Here is a 19,816-nt window from a genome sequence, read left to right as displayed (position 1 = left end):
CTTCCGGCGGGGGATGAAGGGGGCAAAAGAATAACAACATTTATTTATCATGAGAATGTTTAGAGCTAACTAAAGCTTTAGTAGAAAAATGCCTGGGAAAGCCTCACCAGAGAGTACTTCTACACAACAATGCTTCCACTCATTCCTCTCATCAAACACAGGCAATTTTGCGAGAGTTTTGATGGGAAATCTTTAGGCATCCACCTTATAGTCCTGATTTGGCTCCTTCTGACTTGTTTTTGTTTCCTAATCTTTAAAAATCTTAGGGCACCCATTTTCTTCAGTTAATAATGTAAAAAGACCCCATTGACATGGTTAAGTTCCCAGGACCCTCAGTTCCTTAGAGACTGAGGCTGGTATCATCACTGATAAAAGTGTCTTGAATGTGATAAAGTTTATGTTGAGAAATAAAGTTTACAATTTTTATTTTTAATTCCATTTTTCTATGAATTTTTTGCAGTCCCCTCATACACAGCTTGTTATACCTATTAAAAAGGTGAAACATCTTCAAAGAATGTTAAAGTTATTACAAAGCCATAATGACAAGCATAATTTCCTTCACTATGTTTACTGCACGAGTTTAGAAATCTGAAAGAAGCAAATGAATATTTGCAAGTATGGCCAGAAGCACAGTTCCTATGCCGATAAAACCAAGATAAGTAGCTAATGGAAATGACAAACACTTACTAGCAGGAGGAGAAAACATTTTAGAGCATATCCAGGTGTAAGTTTTTTTGGCTTCATTTATAGCCAATCTGTGTGGGGTTAGGTGTGGTTGTTAGGCTATAAAGAAGATCATCTTCCTTGAGGAACACGTTGATCTGAGGTGGTTGAAATGCCTAAAGGCAGCAAGTTAAGAGCCATAACTTTTCTTTGTGGCCTTTGATTTCTGAAACTAAGGCTTGGACCAGATAGTTTATTAGAGCATACCTCGTTTTATTGCACTTCACTTTATTGTGCTTTGCAGATATTGTGCTTTTTACAGATTGAAAATTTGTGGCAACGCTGTATTTTTTAAATTTATTTTTATTTTATTTTATTTTATTTATTTATTTATTTTCTTTTTTATTGCATTTTAGGTTTTGGGGTACATGTGCAGAACGTGCAAAATAGTTGCATAGGTACACACATGGCAGTGTGTTTTGCTGCCTTCCTGCCCTTCACCCACATTTGGCATTTCTCCCCAGGCTATCCCTCCCCAGCTCCCCCCCCTGCTGTCCCTCCCCATTCCCCCCAATAGACCCCGATGTGTAGTACTCCCTTCCCTGTGTCCATGTGTTCTCATTTTTCCTCACCCACCTATGAGTGAGAATATGTGGTATTTCATTTTCTGTTCTTGTGTCAGTTTGCTGAGAATGATGTTCTCCAGTTTCATCCATGTCCTTACAAAGGACACGAACTCATCATTTTTGATTGCTGCATAGTATTTCATGGTGTATATGTGCCACATTTTCCCAGTTCAGTCTATCATCAATGGGCATTTGGGTTGGTTCTAGGTCTTTGCTATTGTAAACAGTGCTGCAATGAACATTCGTGTGCATGTGTCCTTATAGTAGAATTATTTATAGTCCTTTGGATATATACCCAGTAATGGGATTGCTGGGTCAAATGGAATTTCTATTTCTAAGGCCTTGAGGAATCGCCACACTGTCTTCCACAATGGTTGAACTAATTTACACTCCCACCAACAGTGTAAAAGTCTTTCTATTTCTCCACATCCTCTCCAGCATCTGTTGTCTCCAGACTTTTTAATGATCACCATTCTAACTGGCGTGAGATGGTATCTCAGTGTGGTTTTGATTTGCATCTCTCTAATGACCAGTGATGATGAGCATTTTTTCATATGTTTGTGGGCCTCATGTATGTCTTCTTTTGTAAAGTGTCTGTTCATATCCTTTGCCCATTTTTGAATGGGCTTATTTGTTTTTTTCCTGTAAATCTGTTTGAGTTCTTCGTAAATTCAGGATATGAGCCCTTTGTCAGATGGGTAAACTGCAATTTTTTTTTCCCATTCTGTTGGTTGCCAATTCACTCTAGTGACTGTTTCTTTTGATGTGCAGAAGCTGTGGAGTTTGATTAGGTCCCATTTGTTTATTTTGGCTTTTGTTGCCAATGCTTCTGGTGTTTTGGTCATGAAGTCCTTGCCTACTCCTATGTCCTGAATGGTTTTGCCTAGATTTTCTTCTAGGGTTTTTATGGTGCCAGGTCTTATGTTTAAGCCTTTAATCCATCTGGAGTTAATTTTAGTGTAAGGTGTCAGGAAGGGGTCCAGTTTCTGCTTTCTGCACATGGCTAGCCAGTTTTCCCAACACCATTTATTAAACAGGGACTCCTTTCCCCGTTGCTTGTTTTTGACAGGTTTGTCAAAGGTTGTATGGTTGTAGATATGTTGTGTTGCCTCTGATGCCTCTGTTCTGTTCCATTGGTCTATATCGCTGTTTTGGTACCAGTACCATGCTGTTTTGATTACTGTAGCCTTGTAGTATACTTTGAAGTCTGGTAGTGTGATGCCTCCTGCTGTGTTCTTTTTGCTTAGAATTGACTTGGCTATGTGGGCTCTCTTTTGGTTCCATATAAAGTTCATGGTGGATTTTTCCAGTTTCGTGAAGAAAGTCAATGGTAGCTTGATGGGGATAGCGTTGATTCTGTAAATTACTTTGGGCAGTATAGCCATTTTCACGATATTGATTCTTCCTAACCATGAACATGGAATGTTTCTCCATCTGTTTGTGTCCTGTCTTATGTCGTTGAGCAGTGGTTTGTAGTTTTCCTTGAAGAGATCCCTTATGTTCTTTGTAAGTTGTATTCCTAGGTATTTTATTGTTTTTGTAGCAATTGTGAATGGCAGTTTGTTCTTGATTTGGCTCTCTTTAAGTCTGTTATTGGTGTATAGGAATGCTTTTGATTTTTGCACATTGATTTCATATCCTGAGACTTTGCTGAAGTTGCTTATCAGTTTCAGGAGTTTTTGGGCTGAGATGAGGGGGTCTTCTAGATATACTATCATGTCATCTGCAAATAGAGACAATTTGGCTTCCTCCTTTCCTATTTGAATACCCTTTATTTCTTTTTCTTGCCTGATTGCACTGGCTAGAACTTCCAGTACTATATTGAATAGGAGTGGTGAGAGAGGGCATCCTTGTCTAGTGCCAGATTTCAAAGGGAATGCTTCCAGTTTTTGTTCATTCAGTATGATATTGGCTGTCAGTTTGTCGTAAATAGCTTTTATTACTTTGAGATACATTCCATCAATACCGAGTTTATTGAGGGTTTTTAGCATAAAAGGCTGTTGAATTTTGTCAAATGCCTTCTCTGCGTCAATTGAGATAATCATGTGGTTTTTGTTTTTGGTTCTGTTTATGTAGTGAATTACGTTTATAGACTTGCATATGTTGAACCAGCCTTGCATCCCTGTGATGAATCCTACTTGATCATGATGGATAAGTTTTTTGATGTGCTGTTGCAGTCAGTTTGCCAGTATTTTATTGAAGATTTTTGCCTCTATGTTCATCATGGATATTTGCCTGAAGTTTTCTTTTCTTGTTGAGTCTCTGCTGGGTTTTGGTATCAGGATGATGTTGGTCTCATAAAATGATTTGAGAAGGATTCCCTCTTTTTGGATTATTTGGAATAGTTTCAGAAGGAATGGTACCAGCTCCTCTTTGTGTGTCTGGTAGAATTCAGCTGTGAACCCGACTGGACCTGGGCTTTTTTTGTGTGGCAGGCTCTTAATTGCTGCCTCAACTTCAGACCTTGTTATTGGTCTATTCATAGTTTCGGCTTCCTCCTGGTTTAGACTTGGGAGGACACAGGTGTCCAGGAATTTATCTATTTTTTCCAGGTTTACTACTTTATGTGCATAGAGTTGTTTGTAATATTCTCTGATGATGGTTTTCTGTGGAATCTGTGGTGATTTCCCCTTTAGCGTTTTTTATTGCATCTATTTGGTTGTTCTCTCTTTTCTTTTTTATCAGTCTGGCTAGTGGTCTATTTTGTTGATCTTTTCAAAAAACCAGCTCTTGGATTTATTGATTTTTTGAAGGGTTTTTCATGTCTCTATCTCCTTCAGTTCTGTTCTGATCTTAGTTATTTCTTGCCTTCTGCTAGGTTTGAGTTGTTTTGATATTGCTCCTCTAGCGCTTTCAATTTTGATGATAGGGTGTCAATTTTGGATCACTCCACTCTTCTCATGTGGGCACTTATTGCTATATATTTTCCTCTAGAGACTGCTTTAAATGGGTCCCAGAGATTCTGGTATGTTGTGTCTTCATTCTTGTTGGTTTCGAAGAACTTCTTTATTTCTGCCTTCATTTGATTGTTTATCCAATCAACATTCAAGAGCCAGTTGTTCAGTTTCCATGACGCTGTGCAGTTCTGAGTTAGTTTCTGAATTCTGAGTTCTAACTTGATTGCACTATGGTCTGAGAGACTGTTTGTTATGATTTCAGTTGTTTTGCATTTGCTGAGGAGTGCTTTACTTCCTAATTATGTGGTCAATTTTAGAGTAGGTATAATGTGGTGCTGAGAAGAATGTATATTCTGTGGTTTTGGGGTGGAGAGTTCTGTAGATGTCTATCAGGTTTGCTTGTTCCAGGTCTGAGTTCAAGCCCTGGATATCCTTGTTAATTTTCTGTCTGGTTGATCTGTCTAATATTGACAGTGGAGTGTTAACGTCTCCCACTATTATTGTGTGGGAGTCTAGATCTCTTTGTAAGTCGTTAAGAACTTGCCTTATATATCTGGGTGCTCCTGTATTGGGTCCATATATATTTAGGATCGTTAGCTCTTCTTGTTATATTGATCCTTTTACCATTATGTAATGACCTTCTTTGTCTCTTTTGATCTTTGTTGCTTTAAAGTCTATTTTATCAGAGATGAGAATTGCAACTCCTGCTTTTTTTTGCTCTCCATTTGCTTGGTAAATCTTCCTCCATCCCTTTATTTTGAGCCTTTGTGTATCCTTGCATGTGAGATGGGTTTCCTAGATACAGCACACCGATGGGTTTTGGATTTTTATCCAATTTGCCAGTCTGTGCCTTTTGATTGGTGCATTTAGCCCGTTTACATTTAGGGTTAATATTGTTATGTGTGAATTTGATACTGCCATTTTGATGCTAGCTGGCTGTTTTGCCCGTTAGTTGATGCAGATTCTTCTTTTTGTTGATGCTCTTTAGCATTTGGTATGTTTTTAGAGTGGCTGATACTGGTTGTTCCTTTCTATGTGTAGTGCCTCTTTCAGGAGCTCTTGTAAAGCAGGCCTGGTGGTGACAAAATCTCTGAGTACTTGCTTGTTTGCAAAGGATTTTATTTTTCCTTCAGTTGTGAAGCTCAGTTTGGCCGGATATGAGATTCTGGGTTGAAAGTTCTTTTCTTTAAGGACGTTGAATATTGGCCCCCACTCTCTTCTGGCTTGTAGAGTTTCTACCGAGAGATCTGCTGTGAGTCTGATGGGCTTCCCTTTTTGGGTGACCTGACCTTTCTCTCTGGCTGCCCTTAGTATTTTCTCCTTCATTTCAACCCTGGTGAATCTGACGATTATGTGCCTTGGGGTTTTCTTCTTGCGGAATATCTTTGTGGTGTTCTCTGTATTTCCTGGACTTTAATATTGGCCTGCCTTGCTAGGTTGGGGAAATTTTCCTGGATAATATCCTGAAGAGTATTTTCCAGCTTGGATTCATTCTCTTTGTCACATTCTGGTACACCTATCAAACATAGGTTAGGTCTCTTCACATAGTCCCACATTTCTTGGAGACTTTGTTCATTGCTTTTACCACTTTTTTCTCTAATCTTGGTTTCTCATTTAATTTCATTGAGTTGATCTTCGACTTCTGATATTCTTTCTTCTGCTTGGTCAATTCGGCTGTTGAAACTTGTGCATGCTTCGCGAAGTTCTCGTTTTGTGTTTTTCAGCTCCTTCAATTCATTCATATTCCTCTCTAAGTTGTCCATTCTTGTTATCATTTCCTCAAATCTTTTTTCAAGGTTCTTAGTTTCTTTGCATTGATTTAGAACATGTTCTTTTAGCTCACAGAAGTTTCTGATTATCTACCTTCTGAAGTCTGATTCCGTCATTTCATCACACTCATTCTCCGTCCAGCTTTGTTCCCTTGCTGGTGAGGAGTTTTGGTCCTTTGTAGGAGGTGAGGTGTTTCGGTTTCGGGTGTTTTCCTTCCTTTTGCACTGATTTCTTCCCATCTTTGTGGATTTATCCACCTGTCGTCTGAGTAGTTGCTGGCTTTTTGATTGGGTCTCTGAGCGTATGTGCAGATTGTTGATGCTGAAGTATTTCTGTTACTTAGTTTTTCTTTTAACAGTCTAGCCCCTCTGCTGTATGACTGCTGAGGTCCACTCCAGTCCCTGCTGCTGTGGGCTTCGCCCTGCTGCTGTGGGCTCTGCCCTTCTGCCCATGGGCTCTGCCCTGCTGTTGTGGGCTCCGCCCTGTTGGCAGAGTCTCTCTGTTATGGCAGGTTGCCTTGGCAACGCCAGGCTGCGTCAGCAATGCGCGTGTACCTCAGTAGGGGCAGAATGCCTCAGTAGTGGCAGACGCCCCTCCTCCATGGAGCTGCACCGTCCTGTATTCAGCTGTGCCCGCAGTGAAACTCTCAACCCTGAGCGTTTCGAATTGCTGTTTTGTTTGTCCCTGTGGGGGTGGGACCTGCTGAGCCTGATCACCTGGCTCCCTGCCTCAGAGCCCTTTTTCCCTCTTTTTTTTTTTTTTAAAGTTGAACGGATGACTCTCTCCCAGGTGTTTTAGTCGCCTGCTGGTAGGGCACCGGGATCTGTGTGATTTCCCGTGCAAAGGGCCCACTGCACTGGCTCAAATTTCGCTTCCCGGGAATCTCCTTGTCTGGCTCACTGTCCAAGTCCCGTTTAATCAGATGGATATGCTAATCTGCCCTCCCAAATCTCAGATTGCCAGTTTAACAGGGCACCCAGATCAGCACGTTTTGTGCCGCGTGCCGATGCGCTGCGGCGCCGGCCAAAATGGCCGGCGCAAGCCAAGAGGGCTGCGCTGGCTTCCTGTGACTCTCCTACACCTGGGAATTTCCCCATTCTGTGGGCAACAAAGATCCGTCTGGAAATGTGGCTAGGACTCACTCTCTGTGCCTTCACTGAGAGCTGCAATCCCGAGTTGTTCCTACCGCGCCACCTTGGAAAACCACCCCCAGCAACACTATATTGAGCAAGTCTAACAGTGCCATTTTTCCAATATAGCATGTTCTCACTTCTTGTCTCTGTGTCGCAATATTTTATATTATTATTATAATTATATTAATTATATTATATATAATTATATATTATAAAATATATATACTAATATATATTAATTTTATTATTATTATATCTGCAATGGTAATCTGTAATCAGTGATCTTTGATGTTACTATTGTAATTGTTTTGGGGTTCCAAGAACCTTGGCCCATAGAAGATGGTGAACTTAACTGATAAATGCGTATGTTCTGTTTGTTCCACCAACTGGCCACTACCATTTTTCTCCCTCCCTTTGAACCTCCCTATTCCCTGAAGCACAATATTGGAATTTGGCAAATTAACAATCCCACAATGGCCTCTAAGTGTTCAAATGAAAGGAAGGGTTGCGTTTTTCACTTTAAGTCAAAAGCTAGAAATGATGAAGCTTAGAAATGAAGAAGGCATTTTGAAAGCCAAGACAGGTCAAAAACTAGGTCTTTTGCACACTAGTTATCCAGGTTGTGACTGCGAAAAAAACATTATTGAAGGAAATTAAAAGTGCTACTGTAGTGAATACATGAATAAGAAAGCAAAACAGCCTTACTGCAGATAGGGAGAAAGTGGTAGTAGTCTAGACAGATCAAATCAGCTACAACATTTACTTAAGCTAAAGTCTAATCCAGAGCAAGGCCCCAACTCTTTAATTTGATGAAGGCTGAGACAGGTGAGGAAGCTGCAAAAGAAAAGTTGGAAGCTAGCAGAGGTTGGTTCATGAGGTTTAAGGAAAGAAGCCATTTCCATAAAATAAAGTGCAAAGCAAAGCAGCAAGTGCTGATGTAGAAACTGCAGCAAGTTATCCAGAAGATCTAGATGATTGATGAAGGGGGCTATACTACTACACTCTAGATTTTCAATGTAGACAGAATAGCTTTATATTGGGAGGAGATACATCTAGGACTTTCATAGGAAGTAGGAAGTGAATGCCTGACTTCAAAGCTTCAAAGGATGGCTAAGGCTCTTGTTAGGGGCTAATGTAACTGATGACTAAATGGAAGCCAATGCTTATTTACCATTCTGAAAATTCTAGTCCTTAATGATTATGCTAAACTGACTCTTTCTGTGATCTATCAATGGGATACCAAAGCGTGGATGACAGCGCATTTATTTATAACATGGCTTACTAAATATTTTAAGCCCAATGTTGAGACTTACTGCTCAGAAAAAAAATTCATTTCAAAATATTATTGTTCATTAACAATGTACCTTGTCATCTGAGAACTGATGGAGAGGTCCAAGAAGATTAATGTTGTTTTCTTGCCTGCTAACAAAGTATCCATTCTGCAGCCCATGGATCAAGGAGCAATTCTGACTTTCAGATCCTATTACTGAAGAGAAATATATTTCATAAGGCTATATCTACCATGGATAGTGATTCCTCTGATGAATTAGGGCAAAGTAAATTGAAAATCTAGGAAGTATTCTACATGCCATTAAGAATGTGATTCATGGGAGGAGGTCAAAATATTCACAATAGCAGGAGTTTGGAAGAAGTTGATTCCAACCCTCATGGATACTTTGAGGGATTTAAGTCTTCAGTGAAGGAAGTCACTGTAGATATGGTAGAAACAGCAAGAGAACTAGAATGAAAAGTGGAGGCTGAAGATGTGAATGAATTGCTACAATCTCATGATCATCAAATTTGAATGGATAAGGAGTTGCTTCTAAGGATGAGCAAAGAAAGTAATTGCTTGAGATGAAATCTTCTCCTCCTGGTGAAGATGCTGTAAACACGGTCAAGATGACAACAAAGGATTTAGAATATTACATAAACTCAGTTGATAAAGCAGTGTCAGCGTTTGAGAGGACTGACTTCAAATTTTAAAGAAGCTCCACTGTGAATAAAATGCTATCTAACAGCATAGCATACTACAGGGAAATCTTTCATGAAAGGAAGAGTCAATCAATGCTGCAAAATTCACAGTTGTCTTATTTTAAGAAATTGCCACAGCACCTCAACCTCCAGCAACTATCACTGTGATTAACCAGCAGCCATTGACACGGAGGCAAGACCCTTCACCAGCAAAAAATTAGTTTGCTGATGACTCATAATTGTTAGCATTTTTCAATAATAAAGTATTTTAAAATTAAGGTTTATACTTTTTTTAGACATAATGCTACTTCACACTTAATAGACTATAGCATAATGTAAACATAACTTTTATATGCACTGGAAACAAAAAAATTTTATCACTCGCTTTATTGTAGTGGCTTTCAACCAAATTGCAGTATCTCAGAGGTATGCGTGTACTTTGGATAAGACAAAATCCTCTTGTATAGACCCCACTGTTTTAGTGCTCAAGAGTATATAATTAGAGTAGTCCTATTTAGGATTTGAATCCAGATTTCACTCTTATACTTGAGTTAATCTATGCAGTCTTAGAAGTGGCATTTCCATCTCTCACCATGTCCTGCTAATTTTACCCCTAAATTTCTCTCAAACTCATCCTCTTTTCCTCAACTCCACTGTCATCACCCTAGCCCAAGCTACCATCCTCTCTTGTCTGGATACTGCAATAACCTCCTAACTGTCTTGTCAATTGCACTTCTTCCTTCCTACAGTTAGTTTTCTATAAAACAGTCAAAATGTAAACTTTAGGAAAAAATCAGATCATATAACTATGAGGGTGACCAACCTTTTGGTTTGTCTGGGGCTGTTCCAATTTTTTTTTTTTTGAGATGTAGTCTTGCTCTTGTCAGGCAGGCTGGAGTGCAATGGCACGATCTTGGCTCACTGCAACCTCCGCCTCCTGAGTTCAAGTGATTCTCATGCCTCAGTCTCCCAAGTAGCTGGGATTACAGGTGCCCACTACCACGCCTGGCTAAATTTTGTATTTTTAGTAGAGATGGTGGTTTGGCATGTTGGCTAGGTGTCTCAAATTCCTGACCTTGTGATTCGCCCACCTCAGCCTCCCAAAGTGCTGAGATTACAGGCATGAACCACTGCACCCCACCAGCTGTTCCAATTTTAGCACTGAAAGTCTCACATCCCTCAATCCTAGGCAAACTGGGATGGTTGGGCACCCTCGGATTCTGCTTAAAACCTGCCAGCCCTTTCCAATCATCCTTGTAATAAAACCCTTTATGATGGTCTGCAAGACCCCATAGGGTGTGTCTCTTGCCTATCTGTCCAGCTCATCTTAGACTAGGCTCCCCTTGGACTCACCACTGTGGGTGCACTAGTTTTATCTTTCTTTCGAGAACTCATTGTGACCTTTTTCACCACATGGCCTTTCCCCTTCATTTCCCTTCAGAGGATGTACTTTCTGCCTCTCTTAGTTAACCCTGGTTCATTCTTCATATCCCAGCTTAGTTGTGCTTCACTACATTCAGCTCCTCTAATACAAGCTCTCGGAACATTCTGTTCCTTTCCTTCAGGTCACGTACCTCAGTTTGTCATTATATAATTATCCATTAGTAGTTTTATGTCTGACTTCCATACTAGCCTGTAAACTCTTTAATTGTAAAAACCATGTGTGTTTCTGTTTATCACTGTGGATTTGACTCCTAGAATATGCCTAGGACATATAAAAAGGGGTTCAATAAACATCCACTTCAGTTCCACTGCTAATGCCACAGGCCAGACGTGAGATCTCTGAAGTCTTTCCCTGTTCTAACCTAGTCATCTTCCAAATCATAATGCCAACTAGTGTCATGCTAATCTTCTAGATGTGGATGTCCTGTAAATTTCCACAGACATCACTGTGTCCTGTATTGCTTTGCTGATATGCCCATGTATATAATTAGAAAAGGTACACTTATTAAGAGTATACTATGCACCAGCACTGTGCTAAATACTTTATATATTTAATATAATTTGCTCCTCACAATCACCCTTGAGGAATGCTCTTCCTATTTTACATATGAGGAGACAAAGGCTTAGAGAGATTAGGTTACTAATCTATTACTGCATAGAGTTTGTAAGAGATGCAAGCAGAATGGTACCTGATACATAAACCCTTGCATTTCTGTCTTTCAATTGCATGTTTTATTAGTTACAATTAGGCTTGGCTGTACATGACAAGAAAATCCAAAGCACAACAATAGTGGCTTAAGCAAGATAGAAATTTACGTCTCTCTCATGGTTTTCCTCTGGTCTCTCCTGTTAAAGAGAGAGGGTTAGGATGACCTAATTATCAGGGATCCACACGTGTTGTTTGTTCTCCCTAGCTTGTGACTTCCACCTTCAGGTCCAAAATGGCTACCTGAGCTCCAGTTTCCTCATCCCTATTTAGTTAACAGGAAAAAGGAAGATGTGTCTTTCATCCTTTAAGGATAACTTAGAGAAGTCACAGCTGATATTTCTGTTTATATTTCATTGGCCAGATTATAGACCCTACTGAAAAGGGTGCAAGGAAATGTTGTCCATGCTTTTGTTGTCCATAGGCTGAACTTAAAAAAAAAAAAATCCTCCTCTAATAAGGAAGAGAGAATGAATGGATATTGGGAGAAATAACAGCATCTGCAAAACACACGATAGAGCAAGTTCTACTTATGACTTTCAAAATTATCTAAAATTTAGTTTCATCCTACATAATGTTCTAGTTTTCCACCTCTCACTTTAAACCATTGCCACAATGGGCCACTCACCTCTCTGTTTCCCAGACATATGAAACTCATTTTCAATTTTACTCTCCTTGCTTTTTCTTCTACTTAGTAGGGCTTCCTGTCAACCTACATTAATTCTACCCACACTTTAGTGATTAGCTCATCTTCCTCCTTCACCATGGGTGTTACTCTGACTATTCTAGACTATTCTACCCCTTTACTCAAACTCCAATTGCAAACACCTAGTGCCCACATAGCATAGAGATATTTCATTATCCTCTAAAAGTTTCCTCTATATTAGCTTTCTACCCCCACAATAGAATGGAAGAAGCAAAGTTCTAGGTACATAGCAAACACCTAATAGATACTTACTGATTAATATGTAAAATAGCCTTACTTAACTCCTTTAACTCTTTTGTGGACCTCTGCTTTATTCAGGATTTTTCGGTGTTAGTTTACACCAGGGGATATCTATGGTCCCTCTCCCCATCTCTTGTGAAAATAAATCCACCTAATGAATATTTATTAAGTACATGTTTGGTTTTATTTTTTTTTGGGGGACAGGGTCTCTCTCTGTCACCCAGGCTGGAGTAGTGATGCAATCACGGCTCACTGCAATTTCGAACTCCTAGGCTCAAACAATCCTTCTGCTTCAGCTTCCCCAGTACCTGGGACTACAGATGAGATCAGCTTGGGCAACATAGCAAAACCCTGCCTCTACAAAAATACAAAAATCCAGGTGTGTGTGTCTGTCCGTTGTCCCAGATACTTGGGCGGCTGAAGTAGGCGGATGTAAGTGCATGTCACCATGCCCAGCTAATATTTTTGTAGAGACAGGATTTCGCTATATGGCTCAGGTTGTTCTCAAACTCCTACCCTTAAGCAATCTTCCTGTCTTGACTTCCCAAAGTGCTAGGATTACATGTGTGAGCCACCACACTGGCCATTAAGTACATGCTGAAAGTCCCCATTGCTCCACGTTATCCACTCAGAGATCTCACTTGGTTTCAATTTCTGGATTGGTGTGGTGATATACACTGTATTGTAGGGCACTGCTTCTTACACTTTATGTGCATACAGATTACCTAGGAATCTTATTAAAATGCAGATTCTGATTCAGGAGAATCCAGGGTGGAGCCTGAGATTCCATATTTCTAAAATATCCAATCCCAGCACTTTGGGAGGCCAATGCAGGAAGATGGCTTGAGGCCAGGAGTTTGAGATCAGCTTGGGCAACACAGCAAAACCCTGCCTCTACAAAAATACAAAAAGCGTGTGTCTGTCTGTTGTCCCAGATACTTGGGCGGCTGAAATAGGTGGATTACCTGAGCCCAGGAGGCAGCTGAGATTATACAACTGTACTTCAGCCTGGGCAACAGGGTGAAACCCTATCTCAATAAATAAATAAACATAAGTAAGTCAAAAATAAATAAAATATCCAAGGTGATGCCAAAGTTGGCAGATGTAAATACTAAGGCTGTAGAGATCCTCAGATCATCTGCCTCAGATCACATGAAAATGCTTTTTTTAAAGCCAAAGATCCCTGAGTCCCACTCCAGACCTATCAGAATCTCTGGGATAGGACCCCAGAATCTGCACTTTAACAAGCTCTCTAGCAGATCCGCATATATACTAATATCCGAGTTTAAAAAGAACCCTAAGTGATTCTTATGACTAGGCCTGTTTATGAGTAGGCAGCTTTTTGAAATAATGTCATTCAGTTCAGCATAACATGGAGTAAGTGAAGCTACCAAAACTTTAGAAATTAAACAATATATTAATATAAATTAAATGGTTTTAAATTTTAAAAACCCCACACATAAAGCCACAGCATTTTAGCATCACTCTTCTGCCCATAGCTTTGTTTGATTCATAGCATTCAGAACGGAAGAACATCCCCCAGCCCCACTTTGGGATTTCTCATGGCTGTAGGCTTACCAGCAGCTGGTTTCAAATAATTCAGATCTCTACTTCAGTGTATGATTTGAAGATAAAATCTAAGAGAAACAAAAGATTTTAAATTGTGTTTCATAAAATATTTCTTGAAGACATTTCAAGAGAAAATCTTTCCTTAATTTTATTCTTAGTTCTTTTTTTTTTGAGACAGAGTTTCGCTCTTGTTACCCAGGCTGAAGTGCAATGGCACGATCTCGGCTCACCATAACCTCCGCTTCCTGGGTTCAGGCGATTCTCCTGCCTCAGCCTCCCGAGTAGCTGGGATTACAGGCGCGCGCCACCATGCCCAGCTAATTTTTTGTATTTTTAGTAGAGACAGGGTTTCACCATGTTGACCAGGATGGTCTCGATCTCTTGACCTCGCGATCCATCCGCCTCGGCCTCCCAAAGTGCTGGGACTACAGGCTTGAGCCACCGCGCCCGGCCTATTCTTAGTTCTTTCAACCATTAAGTACCTGCCTACTTAAGAGGGTTATTGATAGCATCTAACAAGACTGTGTGTGTGTGTGCGTGTGTGTGTGCGCGCGCGCACACATATGTCTCAAAGAACTCTGTCTACTGAAAAGCGCTGGAGAAATGCAAGGTGGCATGACTTTCATTACAACAGAGTATTAAGTCAATAGGCTCAGCTCCAAAATGATAAATTAATCTTAAACATACAGTTGGAGTAGGAACAGAGTGAAAAGTTCTTTTCAGATCCCTTATGATTTAAGCTGATGTGATGCAAAACATGGAAAGAGCCAAGTTACACTACAGAAGGCTTGGGTAAGAGAGGGAAATTTAACCCAGGTAAGGACAACTAATATGCTTTAAAGGAAACATTAAACACCACTATAAACCCTGAATGTCTTGTTAACTTCTGATATATCAGATCATCAGGGAGTAAGTATAGCAGATCAAAAAGTGGGGAGGGAGGGGAGCAGGGAGGCTGGATCTCCGTAACCTAAGGGACTGTATGGGACCTAGTAATCAGGAGACCACATATAGAGCCACCAATCATTTGCCAGGACTGAGGAATTTCCTAGGATGCAGGACTTTCAATACTAAACTATAGAAAAAGTCCTGGGTAAGTCAGGCTGATCTGGTCACCTTGATACCACACCAACTCAATTTCTGATCTACTCTATGATGAACAAGTTGCATAATTTCTCCACACTTTATTTTCCTCATTCATAAGTGGAATTATTCTGTGTTCCTTCCTTCCTTTCTCTCTCTCTCTTTTCTTCCTTCCTTTTTTCCTTCCATCTATCCATCTATCTATCCATCCATCCATCCATCCATCCATCCATCCATCAGTCCATCTTTCGTTTTTGACAGAGTCTTGCTTTGTCACCCAGGCTGGAGTACAATGGCACAATCTTGGCTCACTGCAACCTTCGCCTCCCAGGTTCAAGCAATTCTCATGCCTCAGCCTTCTGAGTAGCTGGGATTACAGGCATGTATGACCACATCTTGCTAATTTTTTAATTTTTAGTAGAGACAGGGTTCACCATGTTGCCCAAGCTGGTCTTGAACTCCTGGTCTCAAGTGATCTGCCCACCACAGCCTTTCAAAGCGCTGGGATTATAGGCATGAGCCACCACATCCCACCCATCTTCCTTTTCTACAGAAAAATTCCTTTCTCTTGTCATCACTAAATTACACCATCTTAACACTAGAACAAAGATGTTCCATTATTTTTTTTTTAATTTGTTGGGGGAACCCAGAAATTTAGGAGATAAAAGGTTCCAGAAGAGGTTAGGAGCTTGCTGTCAATGATAGGTCTTAAAGTTATAATATGAAAGAAAGCTTGAGATGTGAGATTCAGTGGTGTCCTGGAGATGGAGGTGAGGACAGAGGAAAAAGGGTAGAAATCAGGGCAAATCACTTAACCTCCCCATTTGTACAATGTGGGTAACAATATGGTCCTTTTAAGGTTGTTGTGGGCTAGGCGCAGTGGCTCATGCCTGTAATCCCAGAACTTTGGGAGAACAAGGCAGGCGGATTGCCTGAGTTAGGTGTTCAAGACCGGCCTGGGCAACATGGCAAAACCAGCCTGTTTCTACAAAAAATAATAAAAAGACTAGCTGGCTGTGGTGACGTGCATCTGTAGTCCCAGCTACTTGGGAGGCTGAGGTGGAAGGATTGCTTGAGCCTGGGAAGTGGAGGTTGCAGTGAGGCAGAGACCAGGCCAGGGCACTCCAGTATGGGAAACAGAGTGAGACCCTGTCTCAAAAAAAAAAAGTAATTGTGAAGATTAAATGAATTAATGTATGTAAAGCACCAAGAATATGGCCTGGATTGTTGAAAGTGATCAATAATTGCCAGTGATTATTATTATTTTAATATAATCAGCAATAACATGTCATTATTTTGAATCTTATGTTACAAAAATACAAGTTTAAATCTGAACTTGTCTTATTCATAGGTGTACTTTGTGATTTTATAGGTTCTGTGAATAAAGGAAGTTGCCAAAATATCCTTCTCCAAGACATCTTTCAAATATATTCATCCATTACAATACCTGAGAATCTGCCAGCAGAAACAGTTAAGGCTTTGGGGATTTTAGGAGTTTCTTTATAAAATACTAATGCTTTAGGAAGACAGTTCTCTCTTCCGTTTTTTACCCATAAGCACCTTGGCATGGATTAGTTGACCACACCAGGCATGGGAGATAAGGACTGAGTCAAGAAAACCCAACATTGGACAGGTGAGAAAGAAAGTTCTAGCTTAGAGTATTATCTGTTTGGGGAGCAGAGGGAGGTCTTCAGGGCCCTTTGGACACTAGGGATGATTTTAGTCTTAAGAAGGGAAAAGGGAAGCTAGCTGAACAGGAGAGGAGCCTGGAGGAGACAGTTGTTTACTTCACAGTATTGTTTAGGGCCAATTGTGTTAATAAAAAGAGTTGCTGAAATGGCTTAAAGAGAGTTGCAGTCAAATCTGGATGATTTGTTTCTTTGTTTTCTTTGAAACAGAGTTACGCTCTGTCATCCACGCTGAAATGCAGTGGCACCATCTAGGCTCACTGCAACCTCCGCCTCCCAGGATCAAGTGATTCTCCTGCCTCAACCTCTCAAGTAGCTGAGACTACAGGTGGGTGCCACCACACCCAGCTAATTTTTGTATTTTTAGTAGAGACAGGGTTTCACCATGTTGGCCAGGTTGGTCTTGAACTCCAGACCTCAAGTGATCTGCCTGTCTCAGTCCCCCAAAGTGCTGGGATTACAGGCGTGAGTCACCACACCTAGCCAAGTCTGGATGATTTGGCTCACCCTGTCTAAAAAATTTCAAGGTTATAAGCCCTAGAACATTTTACATAAAATAATTACTGACATGATATAGAAGAGAACACCCATTTATAGTTCCATTTTTTGTTTGAAGTTAAAGCTGACAGCAGTCAGAATGCATGACTCTCTTGGGCTGCTGATTTCAAGCTTGCAACTGTTTCCTAGTAATGCATGTGTGTGTGTGGGGGGGCTGTGCCAAGTCATTGAAGGCTACTGCTGGTAGGGTTTCTCCCTAGAGAGGAAATAGTTCATTGGAGCTTTAGTGCAGAAACCAACACAGGTAGGCAAAATGTTTTTATAATTGCCACTAGGAAAAAAGAGAGGGCCCAGGGGGTACTTTTCTGCTCAAGGGAACCTCTCCCTAGTTATAACCTAATTTGTTGTGTGCATGTGGACCAGACCTGTGGAATTAATCCTTTCAAGTTATATGGTTAGATTGTTTTCAAATGAGTGGAGATTCCAAGAAATGTAAGAAATCGTCTTTCTCTTTCAAAGAACCATTCTCTTGTGGTTCAAATGTGGGTTTTTAAAACAGAAACAATAACGTCTGGGTGGAGTCTGTTTCCCTCTTTTCTCGGTAGGGGTGTTGAAATTGTTGGCTTCATGTTTGTGTTTTATAAAGATGGCTCTAAGGTAGCAAGATAGGGGACTAGAAGCTGCCTAGTCACTGAGGAAGTTCCTTGTTTCCTACAGATCAGTCTTCCCTGGATAACTGGCTGTTCCAACCGTCCTGTTAAAGTCATTCAGAGCATTCATACATCTCTCTGTCCATGGTGCAGTAAATTAAGCTATGGAAAAATCTCAGGAGCCTTCCTAAGTGGTTAAAAGGAGGCAGGGCAAAAAGTTGTAGTATAGGCAAGAGGAAGGTACAACTAACTAAAATGAACTTTGAAATGCAAGAAATAAACCTAAGTGTCATCTGAAATTGTTTCCTGAAGAAGTCAGCCCAAACAGTTTCTTATCTATTATAGGAGCTGAATTATCTTGAAACTGAATGTGATATTTCGGTCAGAAAGTTAAGAAGATTACCACTCTCCTACACCCTTGGCACAAAACCAGGGGTATCTATGCCTGGAACATGTGTTATACTGTTTGTTGATCTTCAAGAAAAGTCTAATGAGGTTGTAGGCAATTAATAGGAGGACATCTGAAAGATTGAGGAGATTAGGTTCTCCCTACTCCTTCCTTGAGGAGATACTGAAATGGCAGAACTTTGCAGTGAACACCAAATGGGAGGTGGTGATCAGCAAGCCAAGGAGATAGGCCTCAGAAGAAACCAGACCTGCCCACACTTTGCTCTCTGGCTTTGGCCTTCAGAACTTTGAGAAAATAAGTTTCTGTTGTTTAAGCCACCCAGTTTACAAGTACTTTACTATGGCAGCCCTGACTAACACACATGAGAACAGTTATGATCAAATAATTTAAAATTATGAAGGGACTAGAAAAGAGTGTGGTCATCTCAGAATACCTCTAGGTCAGGATTTCTTAAAGCAAGGTCTGCATATTACCTGCATCAGAATCACCTATGATACTTTTTCAATAGCAGGTTCCTAGGTCCACTGGACCTAGAGTATTAAAATGTTCTAGTATGATGCCTAAGAATCTGTTTCTTTGGTAGACACCGCAAGTGCTGTTTTTGTAGACTAAAGAGCCAGAGGTCCTGCCTAACCTCTGGCTCTTTTCTGAGCCTGAAAATGAATTCTGGGCCTGGTACTAAATTACATTTCATCGGTGCTGCTGTGTCTGGTCCTCTGGCAGATGGTCCCTGATCCAGGAATCATGTGTAAATCCCATTGTAGGTTATCTCTCTCCAGGTGTCAGCCAACATTTACTGAACATGTGAGAAAGCTGAATGGGATGGACCAAATGGAATCCTTAGAGTTTATTCTTGATTCTGGAAATAAGTATGTGCCTCACCTATTTTACTTAAGAATTACATATTTTGAACAATATTCTAAAGTACATATATTATCACTCTCATGAGATTTATTTAAAGATCTTACTACCCTTGTCAATTAAGAGAGAATGCAAGGAATAGAATGAGGCATATCTTTCCTTCACCTGTGGACCTAAGAGGAAATGAAATTAGAGAAAGCTGAGAGTTCAGAGCAAACTCTGTGATGAATATTTTCAAAGTAGGCAGAATAGGTGGCATTCTGATTCAAATATGCCAGTTCCCTAGGGAGTGTAAAATCTGCCCTACCCCTATCCCCTCCATTTACAAATGAGATTAAGTGACATAAGGTTTTATACACAGGGTTTTTAAAAACTAAAATTTAGGTAGATCATTTAAGAACGTTCAAGTCGGTAGGTCAATAGACTATTTCTCTATTTTCCTTCAGGTGGTCCAGCCTTTGAGTCAGAATGCAGTGACAGGGACCTGTCTAGGAGTTCTCATGGCCACCGTTTTTTTTGTTTGTTTTCATTTTTTGGGGGGGGTGAATATTTACTTAATGCCAGGCACTTGGCTATTTCTTCCTTCTTGACTAACCAGATTTCAGTTTCTCTGTGTAGACTATTCATTCCCACTGAATTTCTTGGACGGGTGGTGGGGGAGGGGGCGGTGAATGGGAAAGTGGAATTGCCATTAATGTTCCAACTGCTTTCCTGAAACAAGACTTTTGACACTAAAAAGAATGAATTTAAAATACTAGACGATAATACTCTGCAGAGGTTAAGAAGAAAAGCCGTTAGTGCAACTGTGTTCCATTAAGAATGAAAAGAGGACATCTGGCCTTCCAGGAGACAGGTTCCTGGTCTGGGCAGAGAAGAGAGCCCTAACAATGAGAGGCGGCCGTG

General features: G+C 40.5%; 1 pseudogene across 1 annotated transcript in view; it reads right to left on the bottom strand.

The window, feature by feature from the left end:
• The window catches only part of LOC118149555 (peptidyl-prolyl cis-trans isomerase NIMA-interacting 4 pseudogene), a 131,341-nt pseudogene that overhangs the window by 110,989 nt on the left and 536 nt on the right, over positions 1-19,816 (bottom strand). The window contains exon 2 of the transcript XR_013529735.1: positions 8,454-13,792. The product of XR_013529735.1 is annotated as a peptidyl-prolyl cis-trans isomerase NIMA-interacting 4 pseudogene (transcript). The remainder of the gene's footprint in view (positions 1-8,453; positions 13,793-19,816) is intronic.

Source organism: Callithrix jacchus, chromosome 19, assembly GCF_049354715.1.
Source record: "Callithrix jacchus isolate 240 chromosome 19, calJac240_pri, whole genome shotgun sequence".
In the NCBI taxonomy this organism is placed as follows: Eukaryota; Metazoa; Chordata; class Mammalia; order Primates; family Cebidae; genus Callithrix; species Callithrix jacchus.
The sequence above is the reverse complement of the archived record's forward strand: the minus strand, read 5'-3'. Positions and strand labels throughout refer to the sequence as shown.